The sequence below is a fragment of the Eumetopias jubatus genome, unplaced genomic scaffold (assembly GCF_037043125.1).
Source record: "Eumetopias jubatus isolate StellerSeaLion01/CBP00866 unplaced genomic scaffold, mEumJub1_p1.0 scaffold_3, whole genome shotgun sequence".
NCBI lineage: Eukaryota > Metazoa > Chordata > Mammalia > Carnivora > Otariidae > Eumetopias > Eumetopias jubatus.
This window is the reverse complement of record NW_028274809.1, coordinates 8,973,155-8,990,216: the sequence shown is the minus strand read 5'-3', so window position 1 is coordinate 8,990,216 and position 17,062 is coordinate 8,973,155. Positions and strand designations below refer to the sequence as shown.

The 17,062-nt window shown below is 43.1% G+C and overlaps 1 pseudogene across 1 annotated transcript; it reads right to left on the bottom strand.

Annotated features, from left to right (window-relative positions):
* Nucleotides 1–276: 276 nt before the first annotated feature.
* Nucleotides 277–16,382, bottom strand: LOC114210857 (nucleolin-like; annotated as a pseudogene). Its single transcript, XR_015767923.1, has 9 exons — nt 16,124–16,382; nt 9,150–9,236; nt 8,745–8,882; nt 8,359–8,374; nt 6,337–6,464; nt 5,984–6,089; nt 5,181–5,325; nt 1,301–1,307; nt 277–546 (listed from the first exon to the last, which is right to left on the bottom strand). The product of XR_015767923.1 is annotated as a nucleolin-like (transcript).
* Nucleotides 16,383–17,062: the final 680 nt, after the last annotated feature.

Here is a 17,062-nt window from a genome sequence, read left to right as displayed (position 1 = left end):
TAAGCCATGACGCCTACCCATCAGATTAGGCAGCTTAGGGACACTGGTTTGGGGCCTCTGGTTTAAACCAGACGAAAACTCTACTTGAAGAGAATTAAATATCGAATTCGGAAACCACAGGTTTAAGAGCCTGTCCAAACAGAATCCTAGAAGGTACCCAAGAAGGGGAGCTAAGCTGATGGATCTCAAAGTGCCATGTTTTTGCAGACTTCATGGTTATAGTTAACTAGGACACTACTCATTTGCTTGATAGGAGAATGACTTACACATTTCTGATACAGGGAGACATTGTAGGGAAGTTTCCCCATCCTCCTGCTAGCCCCTTTCTGGGGAACCCTGCTGACAACCCTGGCAAGTCTCAAGTCTACAGAGCTGTAGCATCCCTTACTTCTCCATGTGCTGGGCTTCTCGTCTCTCCCTTCTTGGCCTTGGCTTTTCTCTTCAACATGGCCCAGAACTATAGCAAGCCCACCGATCTTCGTTCCTTGCTTCTCGTCCAAGGCTCTCTCTGCACCAGCCTGTGACTTGAAGTCGATATACGCAATCCTACAACTGTGCGGGAAAGAAGAAAGAAGAGTCAACATTTAGTACTTTTATTTGTCTTCTGAATTAGTAATACACATACAGGATTCAAAATGCAAAAGGTAGAAAAGGATATGGTGAAGTGTGCCTTCTGCCCAATTTCTATCCTTACAGGTAACATGCCATACATATAAAAAGCAAACATACGCATATACACACTCTTTTTCAAAGCTTGACTGAGACATGATTTACATATCATAAAATGCATCTATTTAACGTGTACAGTGAGGGGCGCCTGGCTGGCTCAGTCTGTGCAGTGTACAACTCTTGATCTCGGGGTTGTGAGCTCGAGTCCCACACTGGGTACAGAGATTACTTAAAAATGAAACCTTTAAAAAAAATAAAAACAGTGTATAATGGTTTCTAGTATGTTTACAGACTTCTATAACCATCACCATGATCTAATTTCAGAACGTTATCCTCTCCCAAAGTAACCATCGGCAGTCACTCCTCATTCCCTCTAACTCATTCCCATTCCCCTGGCCCAACTACCATGCTACTTGCCTATCCTGGACATTTCATATAAATTGGATCATATGAATATGCAATCTTTTGTGTCTGGCTTCTTTCACTTAGCCTAACATTTTCCAGATTCATCCAAGTTGTAGCATGTGTCAGTACGTCATTCCTTTTTATGGCTGGATAATACCACCTTGTAGGAAATACCACACTTTGTTTATCCATTCATCAGCTGGTGGACATTTGGGGTTGTTTCCACTTTTCGGCTATTATGAATGAAGGTAACCTGCACACGTGTAGAAGTGTGTGGCTATACGGTTTCATTATGTTTACACCAAGTAGCAGAATTGCTGCACCGTACGGCAACTCTGTTTGACACACCGAGAAACTGCCAAAACCGGTTTCCCAAGCAACTGCACTCTTTTATTTTACATTCCCACCGGCAATGAACGAGGGTTCCAATTTCCCCATCGCCTTGCTAACACTTGGTATTGCCTGCCTTTCTCATTACACCCACCCTGATGGGTGGGAAGTAAGGTCACACCATGGTTTTGATTTGTATTTCCTTAACAACTCATGTCGAGCATCTTTTCATGGTCTTATTGGCCATTCATATACTTTGTTTGGAGCAATGTCCATTCAAGCTCTTTGCCCATTTTTTAATTGGGTAGTCTTAAGTTGTGAGAGTTCTGGGTGCCTGGGTGGCTCAGTTGGTTAAGCAACTGCCTTCGGCTCAGGTCATGATCCTGGAGTCCCGAGATCAAGTCCCGCATCGGGCTCCATGCTTGGCAGGGAGTCTGCTCTTCCCTCTGACCCTCTTCCCTCTTGTGCTCTGTATCTCTCATTCTCTCTCTCTCAAATAAATAAATAAAATCTTAAAAAAAAAAAAAGTTGTGAGAGTTCTTCACATATTCTGAACCCAAGGCCCTTATCAGATACATGATTTGCCACATTTTTTCCCAGTCTGCAGAGTTGTTGTTTTTTTTTACTTTTTGTGTAGTGTCCTTTGAAGTACAAATGTTTTTAATTTTGATAAAGCCCACTTGTCAATCTTCTCTTTTACCACCTGCACAACACCCTAACCTAAGATCACAATGATTTACTCCTGTGTTTTCACCAGTTTTGTTTCAGCTCTTACATTTAGGTCTTTGATCTATTTTGAGTTAATTTTTGAGCAGGTATGTCCTCCGTTATGTTTTTACATAAAAAGTAGAATATTATGTACACACTGTTCTATATTTTGCCTTTATATTGGAGATTATTTTTCATTGGTACACAAAGTGCTGTTTCACTTCTTTTTACAAATGCATGGTATAATGTCTTTTGGACCTACCAGAAAATTTTAGCCAGTTTTCAATTCATAGATATTCACGTTAATTCTAATTCTGCATCAACCAACTTTGTAATACATTATGTCACACCTGTCTGAGTCTATCTGTGGGATACATTCTTAGGAGTGGAACTGCAGGATAAAATGGTACATGCAACTATAAGTGACAGATACTAACTCATCTTCACAGAGACTTCACGAATTTCCCTTCTAAACAACGTCTGAGCATGCCAGTTTCTCCAACCCTCTTCAATACTATGGAATACACCTTTTGATCTGTTAACATCTAAAAGGTAAAATGTTGTATCTAAACTAAATTAAAATTGCATTTTAATTTACAATTCTTTTAGTATGAGGATAAGTATCTTTTCTTATGTTCAGAAGAAAATTACTTTTCTGTGACCTTCCTTTCATAATTTGCCAATATTTTCACTGGGTTGTTGGTCTTTTTCTTTTTTTTTTAATTATATTTTTAAGATTTTTTATTTATTTATTTGACAGGGATTTAAGATTTACTTATTTACTTTAGAGAGAGACACAAAGAGAACATGGGAGGGAGGGGCAGAGGGAGAGAGAGAATCTCAAGCAGACTCCATGCTGAGCTCAGAGCCCGACGTGGGGCTCGATCCCAAAACCCCAAGATCACGACCTGAGCCGAAACCAAAAGTCGGATGTTCAACCAAATGCACCACCCAGGTGCCCCTGTTGGTCTTTTTCTTACTGATTTGTGAGATGCACTTTATCTATCAGCAAATTAGCCCTCAGTTTTGATAGAAATCATGAATTTTTTTCCCCTCGTTTGTCACTTGTTTTTCGACTTTGCTTATGGGATTTTTTTTTCCCCATGTAGATGTATTTTATATTTCTGCAGTCAAATTTATCTGTTCTTTTAGGACTTTAAGGATTTGTGTCATACTTAACAGGGCTCCCCCTCTTGCAGATTATTAAAAATAAACAAACAAAACAATCTCTAGGTCTCCCTCTAGTACTTTATGATTTCATATTTTCATTGTAATCCTTCATGGACCTGTAACTTACTTTGGTCAAAGATATGGAGTAAGGATCTGTTGAGTAAGAATATTCTTTTTTTTTTTAATAATTTTTTTTTAAGATTTTATTTATTTATTTGACAGAGAGAGACAGCAAGAGAGGGAACACAAGCAGGGGGAGTGGGAGAGGGAGAAGCAGGCTTCCCGCTGAGCATGGAGCCCGATGCGGGGCTCGATCCCAGGACTCTGGGATCATGACCTGAGCCAAAGGCAGACGCTTAACAACTGAGCCACCCAGGCGCCCCGAGTAAGAATATTCTTGAAGAATGCACCACACTCACTTCTGACATAGGTATTATGCTTTAACATGTCATGAATTCCCTGGCATCTCCTAATCCCATTTTTAATAATACCTCATGTAAAGGAGTAATTTAAAGACGTAAGTATTATGTAATCAAAACTTAACTAACAATAGAGAAATTCTATGGCTTTTGGCAGCAATTTTTTGTTTTGTCGTTTTCCAGTGTTGCTGACTACAGGCATAGGAGAGAGCCCCCAAATCTCCTCACAGGAAACACTGACAATAGGGGCGCCTGGGTGGCTCAGTTGGTTGAGCAACTGCCTTTGGCTCAGGTCATGATCCCAGGGTCCTGGGATCGAGCCCTGCATCGGGCTCCCTGCTCAACGGGGGGCCTGTTTCTCCTTCTCCCTCTGCCACTCCCACTGCTTGTGCTCTCCTGTTCTCTCTCTGCCAAATAAATGAATAAAATCTTTAAAAAAAAAAAGAAAGAAAAAGAAAGAAAGAAACACTGACAATAGCAAATTGCTGACAATATGGGATGTATCCTTTCAGACTTGTTTTCTGAATTGGCAGGATTCTTTTCTGGAGATTATGTTCTTCAGAATATACAGGTATAGACTATTTTAGAGTTCACCTATACCAACAATTTTCACTCAAATGTATCTGTAATCCTGATATGCAAGCTGCACCTCATTAAGAATTCCTTCAAAATAGGGGCACGTGGCTGGTTCAGTCAGTGGAGCATGTAACTCTTGATCTCGGGGTTGTGGGTTTGGGTGTAGAAATTACTTAAAAATAAAATCTTAAAAAAAAAAAGAGAAAATTCCTCCAAAATACATCCCATTTCATCCTTTCTAATTTTACCACATTCACCCTTTTTTTTTTAAAGATTTTATTTATTTATTTGAGAGAGAGAGAATGAGAGATAGAGAGCACGAGAGGGAAGAGGGTCAGAGGGAGAAGCAGACTCCCCGTCGAGCCGGGAGCCCGATGTGGGACTCGATCCCAGGACTCCAGGATCATGACCTGAGCCGAAGGCAGTCGCTTAACCAACTGAGCCACCCAGGCGCCCCCACATTCACCCTCTTACTCTACCAAAGCCTAGCTACATAGTGCTAGTGTTTCATTGTTACAACCTAGTTCTAATGGGCCTATTCAATGCTCTGTTTTGTACCTGTCCAGGCAAGTCAGCAAGCATGTTGTTTTACTAGAGTCAACCCTGGAGAGAGAAGAATGGAAATAACCTATGACTGAATTCTTCTAATCTTCAACCTTGAACTTCATAGAGTAAGTCTTCATTTCTCAGTGACACCACTACAGTTTTCTAGAAGCTTCTGGCTGTCCATTTATGATGCCCCCTTCAGTTTTTTATGCTTGCTGGTAGAAAGGTTCGATAACTACTTTTTCCTTCTCTAAAATCAGGTGTAAGTGATTTAGGAGAATGTAATGAAATTCTGTTATGTCTGAATCCAGTAGAAATATATTCTTTGTCAATATAGGTACAAAACACAACTTTTACTCGTCCCATCCTTGCTCACCAATCTGATTTGAAAGGCATCCTTAAATACTTCTTTTAACTCATCCTGGGTGACTCTGTCAGACAGGTTCTTGATCAAAAGTGTTTTGGCATTCCGATCCGTGTAACACAAAAGAGTATTTTTAGTCTGAGTTCAGATCTAATAAGCATCAAAAGTTCTCTAAAGGAGAAAAAATACTTCTCCAGGAGTTGGAGAGTGTTAATAGCAATACATATTCCTTCATTTAACAAATCTTTGAACACGTATCTGGGCAAGGGCCTGTGCTACACGCTACATGAAAATACAGACTTGGCGTCTACTCTCAGGAATGTGGTCTTGTTGGGGGAAAAGGCTAGTAAGCAAAGTCACATAATTACAAACTCTGGTAAGTGCCAAAAAAGAAAAGTAAAAAGGGAAATGAGAACACCCAGTAAAGACTTAACCTAGGGGCGACTGGCTGGCTCAGATAAGCATGCGACTCTTGATCTCGGGGTCATGAGTTTGAGCCCCATGTTGGATGGAGAGATTACTTAAAATAAATAAAGTTAAAAAAAAAAAAGAGGGGCACCTGGGTGGCTCAGTCGATTTAAGCATCCGACTCTTGATTTCAGCTCAGGTCATGATCTCAGGGTTGTGGGACTGAGCTCCATGTTGGGCTCCACACTCAGTGTGGAGCCTGCTTAAAGATTCTCCCTCTCCTTCTCCCTCTGCCCCTCCACACTCTCTCGCTCTCTCAGGGGAAAAAAAAAAGGAAAAATTAAGAAAGTCCCTCCTAACCACCCCTCCCCACCCAAAAAGGCTTAACCCAGTCTGGAAGTAAGGGAAACTTTTTCTGATCTTGAGGAAGTGACCTTTAAGCTGAGATTCTATGGATGGGTTGCAGGTAGCCGGGGAATGAGTCCCAGAGAGAACATTATGACCGAGAAGGTAAGGTACATAAAGACAGAGTATGGTAGACAAAGAACATTATGATAGGGAGGGTGAGCCATCCAGCTTGAGTATAGAGGGTGAGAGTACTGTAGACAAAGTTTGTGCTGGGCAAGGAGGTGACCTGGTGGTAACTGACTACTTGCACAGAATAAGAATCCGAGACTCCGTCCTGACCCAGAGTTTGTCTAGATACACAGGTTATCGATAAACAAATTACCTTGTTTGCATATCTTTCTTTACTTCCTTTCCTTTCAGTTTCCTCAATTTAATTTCATAGCCAAGGACCTTTGTCTCACTAAGTTTCCAAAGCTTTTCCCTGGTCATTAGCAGATTTAAAATTCACATAACCGAATTTCCTACAGAGATGTAAAAGAAAAGGAAAAAAAACCCTAGGTAAGATCAAAAGGCACATGACTTTGGGTTGGTTAGTCATACTGGATGTGAAAGTGGAAATCAGCAGTGAGTCATTTACAATTTTTTTTTAAAGACTGCTTACGGATTTTGAGCTTTTAATTTATTTATTTATTTATTTTTAAAGATTATTTGAGAGAGCGAGAGAGAGAGAGTACATGAGAGGGGGGAGGATTAGAGGGAGAAGCAGGCTCCTCGCCGAGCAGGGAGCCCGATGCGGGACTCGATCCCGGGACACCAGGATCACGACCTGAGTCGCCCAACCGAGCCACCCAGGTGCCCCAGTCATTTACAATTTAAAACCAAGGCTCCACCAACTAGCAATACAAATGCCATAAAGTAACCAGAGGAGTGGCTCTCATCCCCAGGCAAGCTTGAGAAGGGCTAGAGGGTGCTTCTAGAACACGGTGGGTAGAATCCAGGCCTGCTGTTAACATAGCCTGCAAACCACTTGACAGTCCCCACAACAAAGAATATCAGGTGTCAATAGTGCCAAAATCGAGAAACCCTGTTCTAGAGCAAGGACTGAGTCGGTGCAAATTTACCTATTGAAATCTTTATTACTTTTCTGTTTAGCGACTGACTGAATTTAAACAAAAGCTATAGAAAATGAAGCTTGAAATTGTAAGGTTTTGAATTTTTGTTTTAAGAAAGAGCCATCTGCATTTGTGAACTGGAACAAAAATATCACTCCTAATGAGGAACGTGTTAGCAAACCCAAGGGCTATTACAAAAAGATTTTTTAATGCAAAAGGAATTCTTATTTACTGCAAATGCAACAATATTACAAAATACAGTTAACACAACCCATAAGCACAACGTGACTCTGGAGCCAGATTCTGGGCTCAAATCCCAGCTCTGCCATCTTTGAACTGTGTGATACTGGGCACAATACTTAACTTCTCTGTGCCGAAATCTTCTTTGTAAAATGGGGATAGTATCAATAATTACCACTGAGGGCTGTCTTAACAGATTCCATGAGTTCATATAAATAAGGAACAAAGAATAATGCCTGGAACAGTGAGTGCTCAATGAATGTTTACTAATATTATTATCTTTTCGTTTCTACCTAAGACAGTCTGAGTACTATAAAATGTGCTCACATCCAGGAAATATGCTTCTGATGCAAAAGAAGTGAGAAAGATAAAATGCAACTTGGCAAAAAAGCAGAAGTGATACAGGACCTGTATTTGCCACCAATAGCTAGGGGGCTGTGATTAAAGATGTGACTTGGTTTAAAATAATTCTAGGCAAATAACATTGCTCACAGTGGAAAATCATGAAAATACGTTTCTGTAACAATAAGGAAAATCTCGGGATTATTTTAACATTCCAATTGGAAAAAATGGGATAGCAGAGTTTCATCTAATGGATTTTCTAAGAGCCACTGAAGGATTTTTATATATATGAGTCCGTCTTATCCATGGCTTCAGTTACCCACAGACAACTGTGTGGTCTGGAAGCAGATGATCCTCCTTCTGACCTATAGCATCAAGAGGCTAACAGTGCTCTAACGCTAGGTCACAATGCCTAAGGCATGGACCTCACTTCATCTCATCCTGGAGGCGTTTTATCATCTCACATCATCACAAGGAGGGCGATTTTGAGAGAGAGAAACCACATTTATGTAACTTTCATTCCAGGATATTGTTATAATTGTTCTAATTCATTATATTATTGTTAATCTATTATGGTGGCTAATTTATATTCAACTTTATCACTGCTATGTATGTAAAAGAAACAACGTAGCATAAGTAGGGTTCAGTACCATCTGTGGCTTCAGGCATCCACTAGGGGTCTTAGAATGTATCCCCGTGGATATGAGACTACTATACTCACTGTGAACTGCAAGAGGCTGAGGTGAAACCCCACCATGGAGTCAAGAGCAGGTAACAAGGGGTGCCTAGGTGGCTCAGTCGGTTAAGTGTCTGCCTTCGGCTCAGGTCATGATCCCAGGATCTTGGGATCGAGTACCGCATCAGGCTCCCCGCTTGGCCGGGAGCCTGCTTCTCCCTCTCCTTCTGCCGCCCATGCCCCCTGCTTGTGATGCCTCTCTCTCTGTCAAATAAATAAATAAAATCTTAAAAAGAAAATAGAGCAGGTAACAAAAGGATGTGACAAGACAGAACCCACAATAAAATAGAAAGCTACTGGAACTCCTAATTTCTCCAGGGATAATAATGCCAGGTTGGTAAACTTAATGTTCTTAAATTATTGGTATTTACCTGGACAAGCCAACTCCGACACAACAACTGTGAGATCATTTTTAGCAAAAAATTCACTGAGACCCGTTTTTAGTTCAGCAGCAGTTTTGTCGAAATTCAAGTTTCCAACAAACAGTTTGAGAGTTACAGGTGGTTCAGCTGCCATACAAAAAGGTAAAAAAAAAAAAAAAGAAAGAAAGAAACGAAAAAAAAAAAAGAACTCAAACAGTGCAGAAACAATGACGCTAAAAGAAAATTCCACTAAAGATTCTGGCATATTGTAACACCAAACTGCAGTAAAAATCCCCTTGTTTACCATTTGGGCTTTTACTGTGTCCACAAATTCCATACCTATAGATGCCTTTTCCGTTAATACGAAATTCTCCACGTTTTGTCTCGTGCTTTAAAACACAGCAAAGAAGTTACCTTCCAATTTCTGTCTTTTGGTTTCACGGGAAGCCTTCTGTTTGGCCATCCCCTTCTTCCGTTTATCAGCTGTTTTTTGGGCAGGCTCTGTGGGCAGAAGCCAGAGTATTATTATATTTTTAATAATCTGTCTGTACCACTCATGAGTAAATTGGAAGCTCTCACTCTATCCACAAATATCACGTCTATGGTAATGCCTACTCTTCACAAAACGTATGGGTGAGGTCTGGTCAGGGTACTTTTCAAAGCATTCATAAATTAATTAGAACATTCTTCAAGTTCCTAAAAGAAATCCCACAGCCCCTGCCTTTCCCTTACAGCTCCAATTCCTTGATATGGGCTACCAGGCCCCCATTGGAAGGACTGTTCTCCCTCTGGCCCATGTAGAATACACATCTTTTTCAGCATCTAAATGAAAACCCACCTAATCAATTACTGCCACACAGACTTGTTAAGAATGAGAATAACAAATTGTTCTTCCAGAGAAACTGCTCATAAATCTGACTATAATACACCAGCCTAAGGAAAAAATTCAATGCCACTTTAACCTCTTATTTTGAAATAATTTTAAATGTACTGCCATTATATTTAAATAAAAATATTAATAATTACTTCTTCGGAAACAGTATCATTTAAAATGTTGCACAGAGGGCACCTGGGTGGCTCAGTCATTAAGCATCTGCCTTCAGCTCAGGTCATGATCCCAGGGTCCTGGGGTAGAGGCCCACATCGGGCTCCCTCCTCTGAGGGAAGCTTGCTCTCCCTCTCCCACTCCCGCTGCTTGTGTTTCTGCTCTTGCTATCTCTGTCTCTGTCAAATAAATAAATAAATAATCTTGAAAAAAAATAAAAATAAAAATGCCTTTAAAAAAATAAAATAAAATAAAATGTTGCACAGACTCTGTCAAGACAAAAAGAAAGTCACTGACAATTGAGTTTGGGGGACAATTAACCTGCATGGCTCACGAGCACCATGGCAGAAACAATCATTGGATAATATTCATAGAAAACTCTGATTCTGGTCATGTGGACAGTAGAGGTCAAAGGTCCACTGAGATTCCTCACCCACGAGGCCATGCCTGAAAAGTCAGCCAGGGATTGCCAAGGCAGCTTTCTGCAGGGTGGGAGCTTCACAGAACCCCTCTGGCTGTGACGTGGGATGGCAGGCGAGGCTGTCCCGGGAAGAGGAGTCATCACCTTCCTCATCCTGGCCCAACTCAGCCTTATCTTCTTCCTCCCCATAGCTCCCATCTCTCTTCTCATGGTCCTTGAACTTGACACGCCTGTCTTTTGGCAACGGGGTCCATGTGGCTGCCTCCTGCGTGGGGATATCAGTTTCTCAGCAAACAAGGGAGCCGGAGACTTTTTTTTCCTCTCCTTTATTTTCTGGAGAGGCAGTCATCTTCCCACCACTCTTCTGAGGGGTGACAACCTGGAGAGAAGTGGCAACACTGAAAGCACATCTTCCCTGCACCCACGAGGTTACAACCACACTGTACGGTCAGCAAGTACAAGATACGCTCAGGCACGTGTGTCAGTGTCTATGCTGACCTCTCTGAGTTTCTCAATGTGTAGTATAAGAGAGCTCCCAGCACCACCTGGCATGCTTGTCTAAAGACACAGGAAAAGAAAAAAAAAAAAATCCTAGACTTCACTTAGAGCTATCAAATCAGAATCCTTACAGGGAAGGAACTAGGCTTCTAGAAGTTTCCAAGCTACTGCCCTACGAAAACACAGGAAAATATACCAAGTCAACTACTGTTTAGGTGGTTCCACATGCCACTAGAGTGCCAACTCTTTGGGTTTTTTTTTTTTTAAGATTTTATTTTTAAGTAATCTCTACACCCACCATGGGACTTGAAATCACAACCCTGAGATCAAGAGCCACACGCTGCACCAACTGAGCTAGCCAGGCGCCCCTACAGTGCCAACTCTTTGCATACAAATAAACACAAAAGTAAAAGAGTCCCCCACAACAGGCACCTGGAACATAAAGAGGAATGAGAGCCAAGCCCCAAAGATTGGGCCTCATGCTACCTAATTGTACCATCAATTCCATCCCACAGCTACTGATAACTGGGCATGGTACTATAAAACTAAATAACTAACGATAAAAACGTTAGGGGCGCCTGGGTGGCACAGTCAGCTAAGCATCCGACTCTTGGTTTCGGCTGAGGTCATGATCTCAGGGCCGTGAGATCAAACCCTGCATCGGGCTCCACGCTCAGCACAGAATCTGCTTGAGATTCTCTCTCCCTCTGCCCCTCCCCCACTCGTGGGCAAGTGCATGCGCTCTCTCTCTCTCTCTCTCTCTCAAATATTTTAGCAAAACATTGAATGAATACACAAAAGGACAAAAAGAAGAACTATGGGCAATAAATAAAACAAGTGTCTTCATCTTGCCAGTGTTAACTAGGAACAGTGTCATAACAGAAGAGAGGTATTACCCTGGTATTTTTTTTTAAGATTTTATTTATTTAATCGACAGAGAGAGACACAGCGAGAGAGGGAACACAAGCAGGGGGAGTGGGAGAGGGAGAAGCAGGCCCCCCGCGAAGCAAGGAGCCCGACGCGGGGCTTGATCCCAGGACCCCGGGATCACGACCCGAGCCGAAGGCAGACGCCCAACGACTGAGCCACCCAGGCGCCCCGGTATTACTGGTATTATGATGAGATGAACTATAGCCCACTAAAATCCGTATGTCAAAGCCCTCATCCATAGTATCTAAGAATGTTACTGTATTTGGAGACAGGCCTTTAAAGAAGTAATTAAGTTAAAATGGGGTCATTAGAGTAGGCCCTAATCCAATATGACTGCTGTCCTTATGAGAGATTAGGCCACAGAAAATAGACAAATGACCATGTGAAGACATAGTGAGAAGGCAGACATTTACAAGCCAAGGAGAGAGGCCTCGGAAGAAACCAAGCCTGTCAACAACTTGATCTTCAACTTCTAGCCTTCAGAATTATGAGAAAATAAATTTTTTATTTTTTTTTTTAGGATTTTATTTATTTACTTGAGAGAATGAGAGAGAGAGAGAGAGCACGAGAGGGGGGAGGGTCCGAGGGAGAAGCAGACTCCCCGCCGAGCAGGGAGCCCGATGCGGGACTCGATCCCCAGACTCCAGGATCATGACCCGAGCCGAAGGCAGTCGCTTAACCAACTGAGCCACCCAGGCGCCCGAGAAAATAAATTTCTGTTGTTTCAGCCACCCAGTATGGGATATTTTATTAAGGCAACCTTAAGGGGCACCTGGGTGGCTCAGTGGGTTAGGCATCTGCCTTCGGCTCAGGTCATGATCTCAGGTCCTGGGATTGAGCCCCACATTAGGCTCTCTGCTCAGTGGGAAACCTGCTTCTCCCTCTTCCTCTGCCCCCCCCACCCCCGCTCATGCTCTTTCTCTCTCTCTCAAATAAATAAAATCTTTAAAAAAAAAAAGGTGAACCTAGCAAACAAATACAACTGGTATATATAGCACATTACAGGAAGGGATAAGTAACTACCATGTGATAAGTATTACTGGTTATGAACATTCATAGGCAAGCAGATGAGGGACCAGTTCATCTGGCATGGGAATGATGTGGGATCAGGGAAGTTATGGGAAAGAGATGAGGGTTTTATTTGTTTCTTTTAGTCATCTCTTCACTACCCCTAGATTAAGAGTAGCATGCTTTTCCAACTGAGCCAGCCAGGCACCCTAAGAGATGAGGGTTTTAATGAAATAATTTCAATGAGCCAACTTTAGGGTCTGGTTATCCTAAAAGTTCATCTACCTGTGAGCGTACTTCTATATGCTGCACCAATCAGAGGTAACCATTATAGAAATCACACTTTAGGGGAGGCTGGGTGGCTCAGTCTTAAGGTAAGCATCTGCCTTCAGCTCAGGTCATGATCCCAGGGTCCTGGGATCAAGTCCCACATCGGGCTCCCTGCTCAGCGGGAAGCCTGTTTCTCCCTCTCCCAGTCCCCCTGCTTGTGTTCCCTCTCTCACTGTGTCTCTCTCTGTCAAATAAATAAATAAAATCTTAAAAAAAAAAAAAAGAAATCACACTTTAGAGAGGCATGACCAAGGGTGACCAGTGTGAACAGTCTAGAACCACATCACATGCATAACAGCCTACGGAAAATATGTGACTACTCCTGTTTTCCTCCAAGAACCAGAGTCTGGGTTCCAAAGCAAAAGTTGCATTCACCAAGAATTTCCTGGCTGATTGCTGCAAAAGCTAATGCAACGTATAGTGAACATCATAATACAGTAGATGCCCTCTTAACTGTTTCTAACTATGTCTACTTAATCAAATCACACTAACCTGTATCTACGGCTAGATTAAGTGACAGTCCCCATTCCAAACGGGACTTACTAACTTGATGTCCATGAAATGCCAAGCATGTGTGGCTAGCAGGTTCCTCTATGGCACTCACAGAACACCTGGCCATTTCTGTTGCCATAGGCTAAAGTAGATCCTTAGTAATTATCAATTGTGTTTGTTCCAAACCTGTATATGACCCTTGTATTTGCGGTTTCAATTACATAATAAAATCATATAAACCAATCAAATCAATGCAAAAAGTAAGTTACTGAATCTGTGAAAACCAAGTTGAATACTTTGGACATATTTGATAAAGCTTAAAAAAACTGTAGTCAAATTAGGTGTGGTTGAGCAACCATAAAAGGATGGAAAAAGTGGTAAAAACGTAAGAGTATTCAAACTGCTTTACTAGGAGTTTTTTAGGTTTTGCTTTGCTTTAAAGAAACAAACTTTGGGGTGCCTGCCTGGCTCAGTCGGAAAAGCATATGACTCTTGAGCTTAGGGTTGTGAGTTCAGCCCCACGTTGGATGCAGAGACTACTTAAAATACTTAAAAAAAAGAAGAAACAAACAAACAAACTTCAAATTACAGAAGCTGCACTTACTGGCATACTTTGTACTGGGAAGACAAACTACTCCAACACTGAACCCGAAGTCAAAAACAAGGCCTTAGGGTGCCTGGGTGGCTCAGATGGTTAAGCATCTGCCTTCAGCCCAGGTCATGATCCCAGAGTCCTGGGATAGAGTTCCGCATCGGGCTCCCTGCTCCTTGGGAGCCTGCTTCTCCCTCTGCCTCTCTCTCTCTGTCTCTCATGAATAAATAAAATCTTAAAAAAAAAAAAAGAACAAAAAACAAGGCCTTAGTCCCACATCAAAATATTCGTAAATGAATAAACATTTAACATGGCTTTTTTTTTTAAGATTTTTATTTATTTATTTGAGAGAGAGAGGAACAGACCCCCACTGAGCAGGGAGCCCAATGCAGGACTCGATGATCCCAGGACCCCGAGATCATGACCTGAGCTGAAGGCAGACGCTTAACCGACTGAGCCACCCAGGTGCCCCCACATTTAACATGTCTTTAAATTAAAATCAAAAGGTATGTATGGATAATTTACTTTTGATTGATTAAAACAACTACTAGACTGAATACGGTTGAATAAAGTTTCTATTATACAAGTGGCTGCATAAAGTGGACAATAAATACATCCTGGGTGCCTCTCAAAACAAGTTGCTTGGCGGGGGGGCGGGACAAAAAAAATGAACCGGGAAGAGGTAGGGCCTTTGGATTCGGGAGAACCATGTATAATCCCTGCTCTGTCGCTTATTAATTATAAAACCCCGAGCAAGTAAGTTAATGGCTCAATCTGTTTTCCCGTGTATAAAATGGAGCTGATGATGCCTGTCTAATACGATCGCTTTGCGAATGAAACGAGATGATGCGTTAAAGCCTAGCACAGTGACTACACACAGGAAGCATTCACTATTCATGGGCTTGTGTACCCACCATCCACCTCAATTCTTTTAGGACTCAACTTAAACCTATCCATATTCAAATACTCACACAGAGGCTCCCAGCCAGAAGCAGGAAGCACAGGAGGGACTTAAATATTTGTCAAAAGAATAAATATGGAAACACAGGTGTTTGGCAGGCACACAAACGAATGGAACTTAATGAAGCAATTTTCAGAACCAAGAGATTTTCTTTCAAACCAGTATTTCCGGGCAACCAATATCACTTTTCAAACAAAAAACACTTCTGCTTTCCCCCAAAACAAACCTCACTTCTCACAATGTACTATTCTTTTCAGTTGACACTGGTATTTAATTCGCTAACATTCTGTTTGGAATTTTTGCATCTATGTTCACGGGAGTGGTCTGCAACTGTGTTTTTTGTTTTTTTTTTCCTAAAAATAACTGGGTCAGATTTTGGTATTGAGTCTAGGGTGGGCTTGTGAAAGTAGTCTCTGAAAGTGTTCACAATACCACTTTCGAGATTAAACAAGGCAGTTCAACTGTTTTCCTCTGGATTTTGGTTGTTGACTTTAGTAAGTCATTCTGCTCCGCACTGTATATACAATTACCTCATCTCTACTGTCACTGCCCTTCTCCTCCAACGTCTCATCTTCCCCATCTTCTATCTCCTTCGGAAAACGACTCATTTTCTTCTGTTCACCTGGATTTCCCACCCACCCCCCCCCACCCCGCTTAAAATGGACACGATTATTAGGCTCATCACAGGGCCTTCAAAATTCCATGGGCTACGCACATTTTCTCTCCGGTATCTGTAATAAGTTTCTATTTGTAATAAACACATGTCAGGCCTCATCTTAAAGTTACTTTCATTTTGAATCTTTTACTCACAGTAGTGAATATCAAAATATATAGAAGAAGATCACTTTTGGCATCTGTTTGTAGGTCAGATGTCCCATACCTTGTCTTTTGCCACGATCTAGAAATGGTTAACTCCTCGAGGTATTAGGCAAGTTTCCAAGAACTCCTCCCTTTCCCTCTCATTCTGTTCCCTTCAACATGCGTTTTCAAATAATCGATGTTTTTAAAAATTGATTCCACTACCAGCTGCTCAAACGAAAGCACACAGGGCCAAAATAAAGCCCCCTTACGGGTAAAAAAAAATCAGTACCTACAATTCAAGTGTCTTTACCTTTCCAGACCGAGAACTCAGTGTTAAGTGGAGCAGCGTCCATCTCTACCCCCCTGCAGCACAAATAAGGAGTCTCACACCAGAACCTAGAACCGCCACTTCTCTAGGTAACCCGCACAGTCTCGTCCCTCCTGGAGGGGCGATCGCGGGTGTACGGCCCCGCCCACCCAGAGCCACCGCGTACTGCAGAGCCGGGCGCGAACCCTCAAAGGCGCCCGCAGCAGCCCGCAGGCGCCAACACGTCTGGAGCACCCTCCCAGCGGCGACTCGGGAGAGAGGCGCGGGCGGCACCCACTCCCGGGAAGGAGACGGAGCCCTCGTGACTCCGCCTCGGCCAATCAGAGCCCGCGCCGCCTCTGGGCCAATCCTGAGCCACGAACCCGAGGAGGGGGCGGACAAGCGCGAGCCTGGGGGCGGGGTCTCGAGCCCGGGCCGCCAGTACTACGCCTGCGCGCGGGACGGACATTTTAGTCGATTTGCCTCGGTTTTCGGGCGCGTTGTAGGCTTTGGCCCAGATTGGCGGGCCGGAAGGTGCAACCCCCGCTGAGTTCGGGAACTTGGTGGGCGGCCCCACGTCTCGGCACATCTTTGTTGGTGGGCCGAGAGAAAGTGAATAACCGTCACAAAAGCAGCCTCCCGTCGCGGGCTCGTGAGCGAAGCTAGATGGGTTCCAGGCGCTCGCGTCGGGTAACCCGGTTAGGCCGCCACCCGCGCAGTGGGGCGGGTGTGAGTCCTCTCATTTTCAGCCGAGAGGGAGGCGCGTGCCTTCTAACGCGGGGCAGAGCGGAGACCGGGACCCGGCAGTAGGCCTTGGCGGTCGGCCCGTTGACCCCGGGCTCCGCGCCCTCGCCGCCCGCCGGCGCCTGCCGCTGCCGTGCGAGCAGTGACAGCGCTGATGGTGATGGCCAAGGCCATTAGTACCTGTTTTGTCCCGGGCAT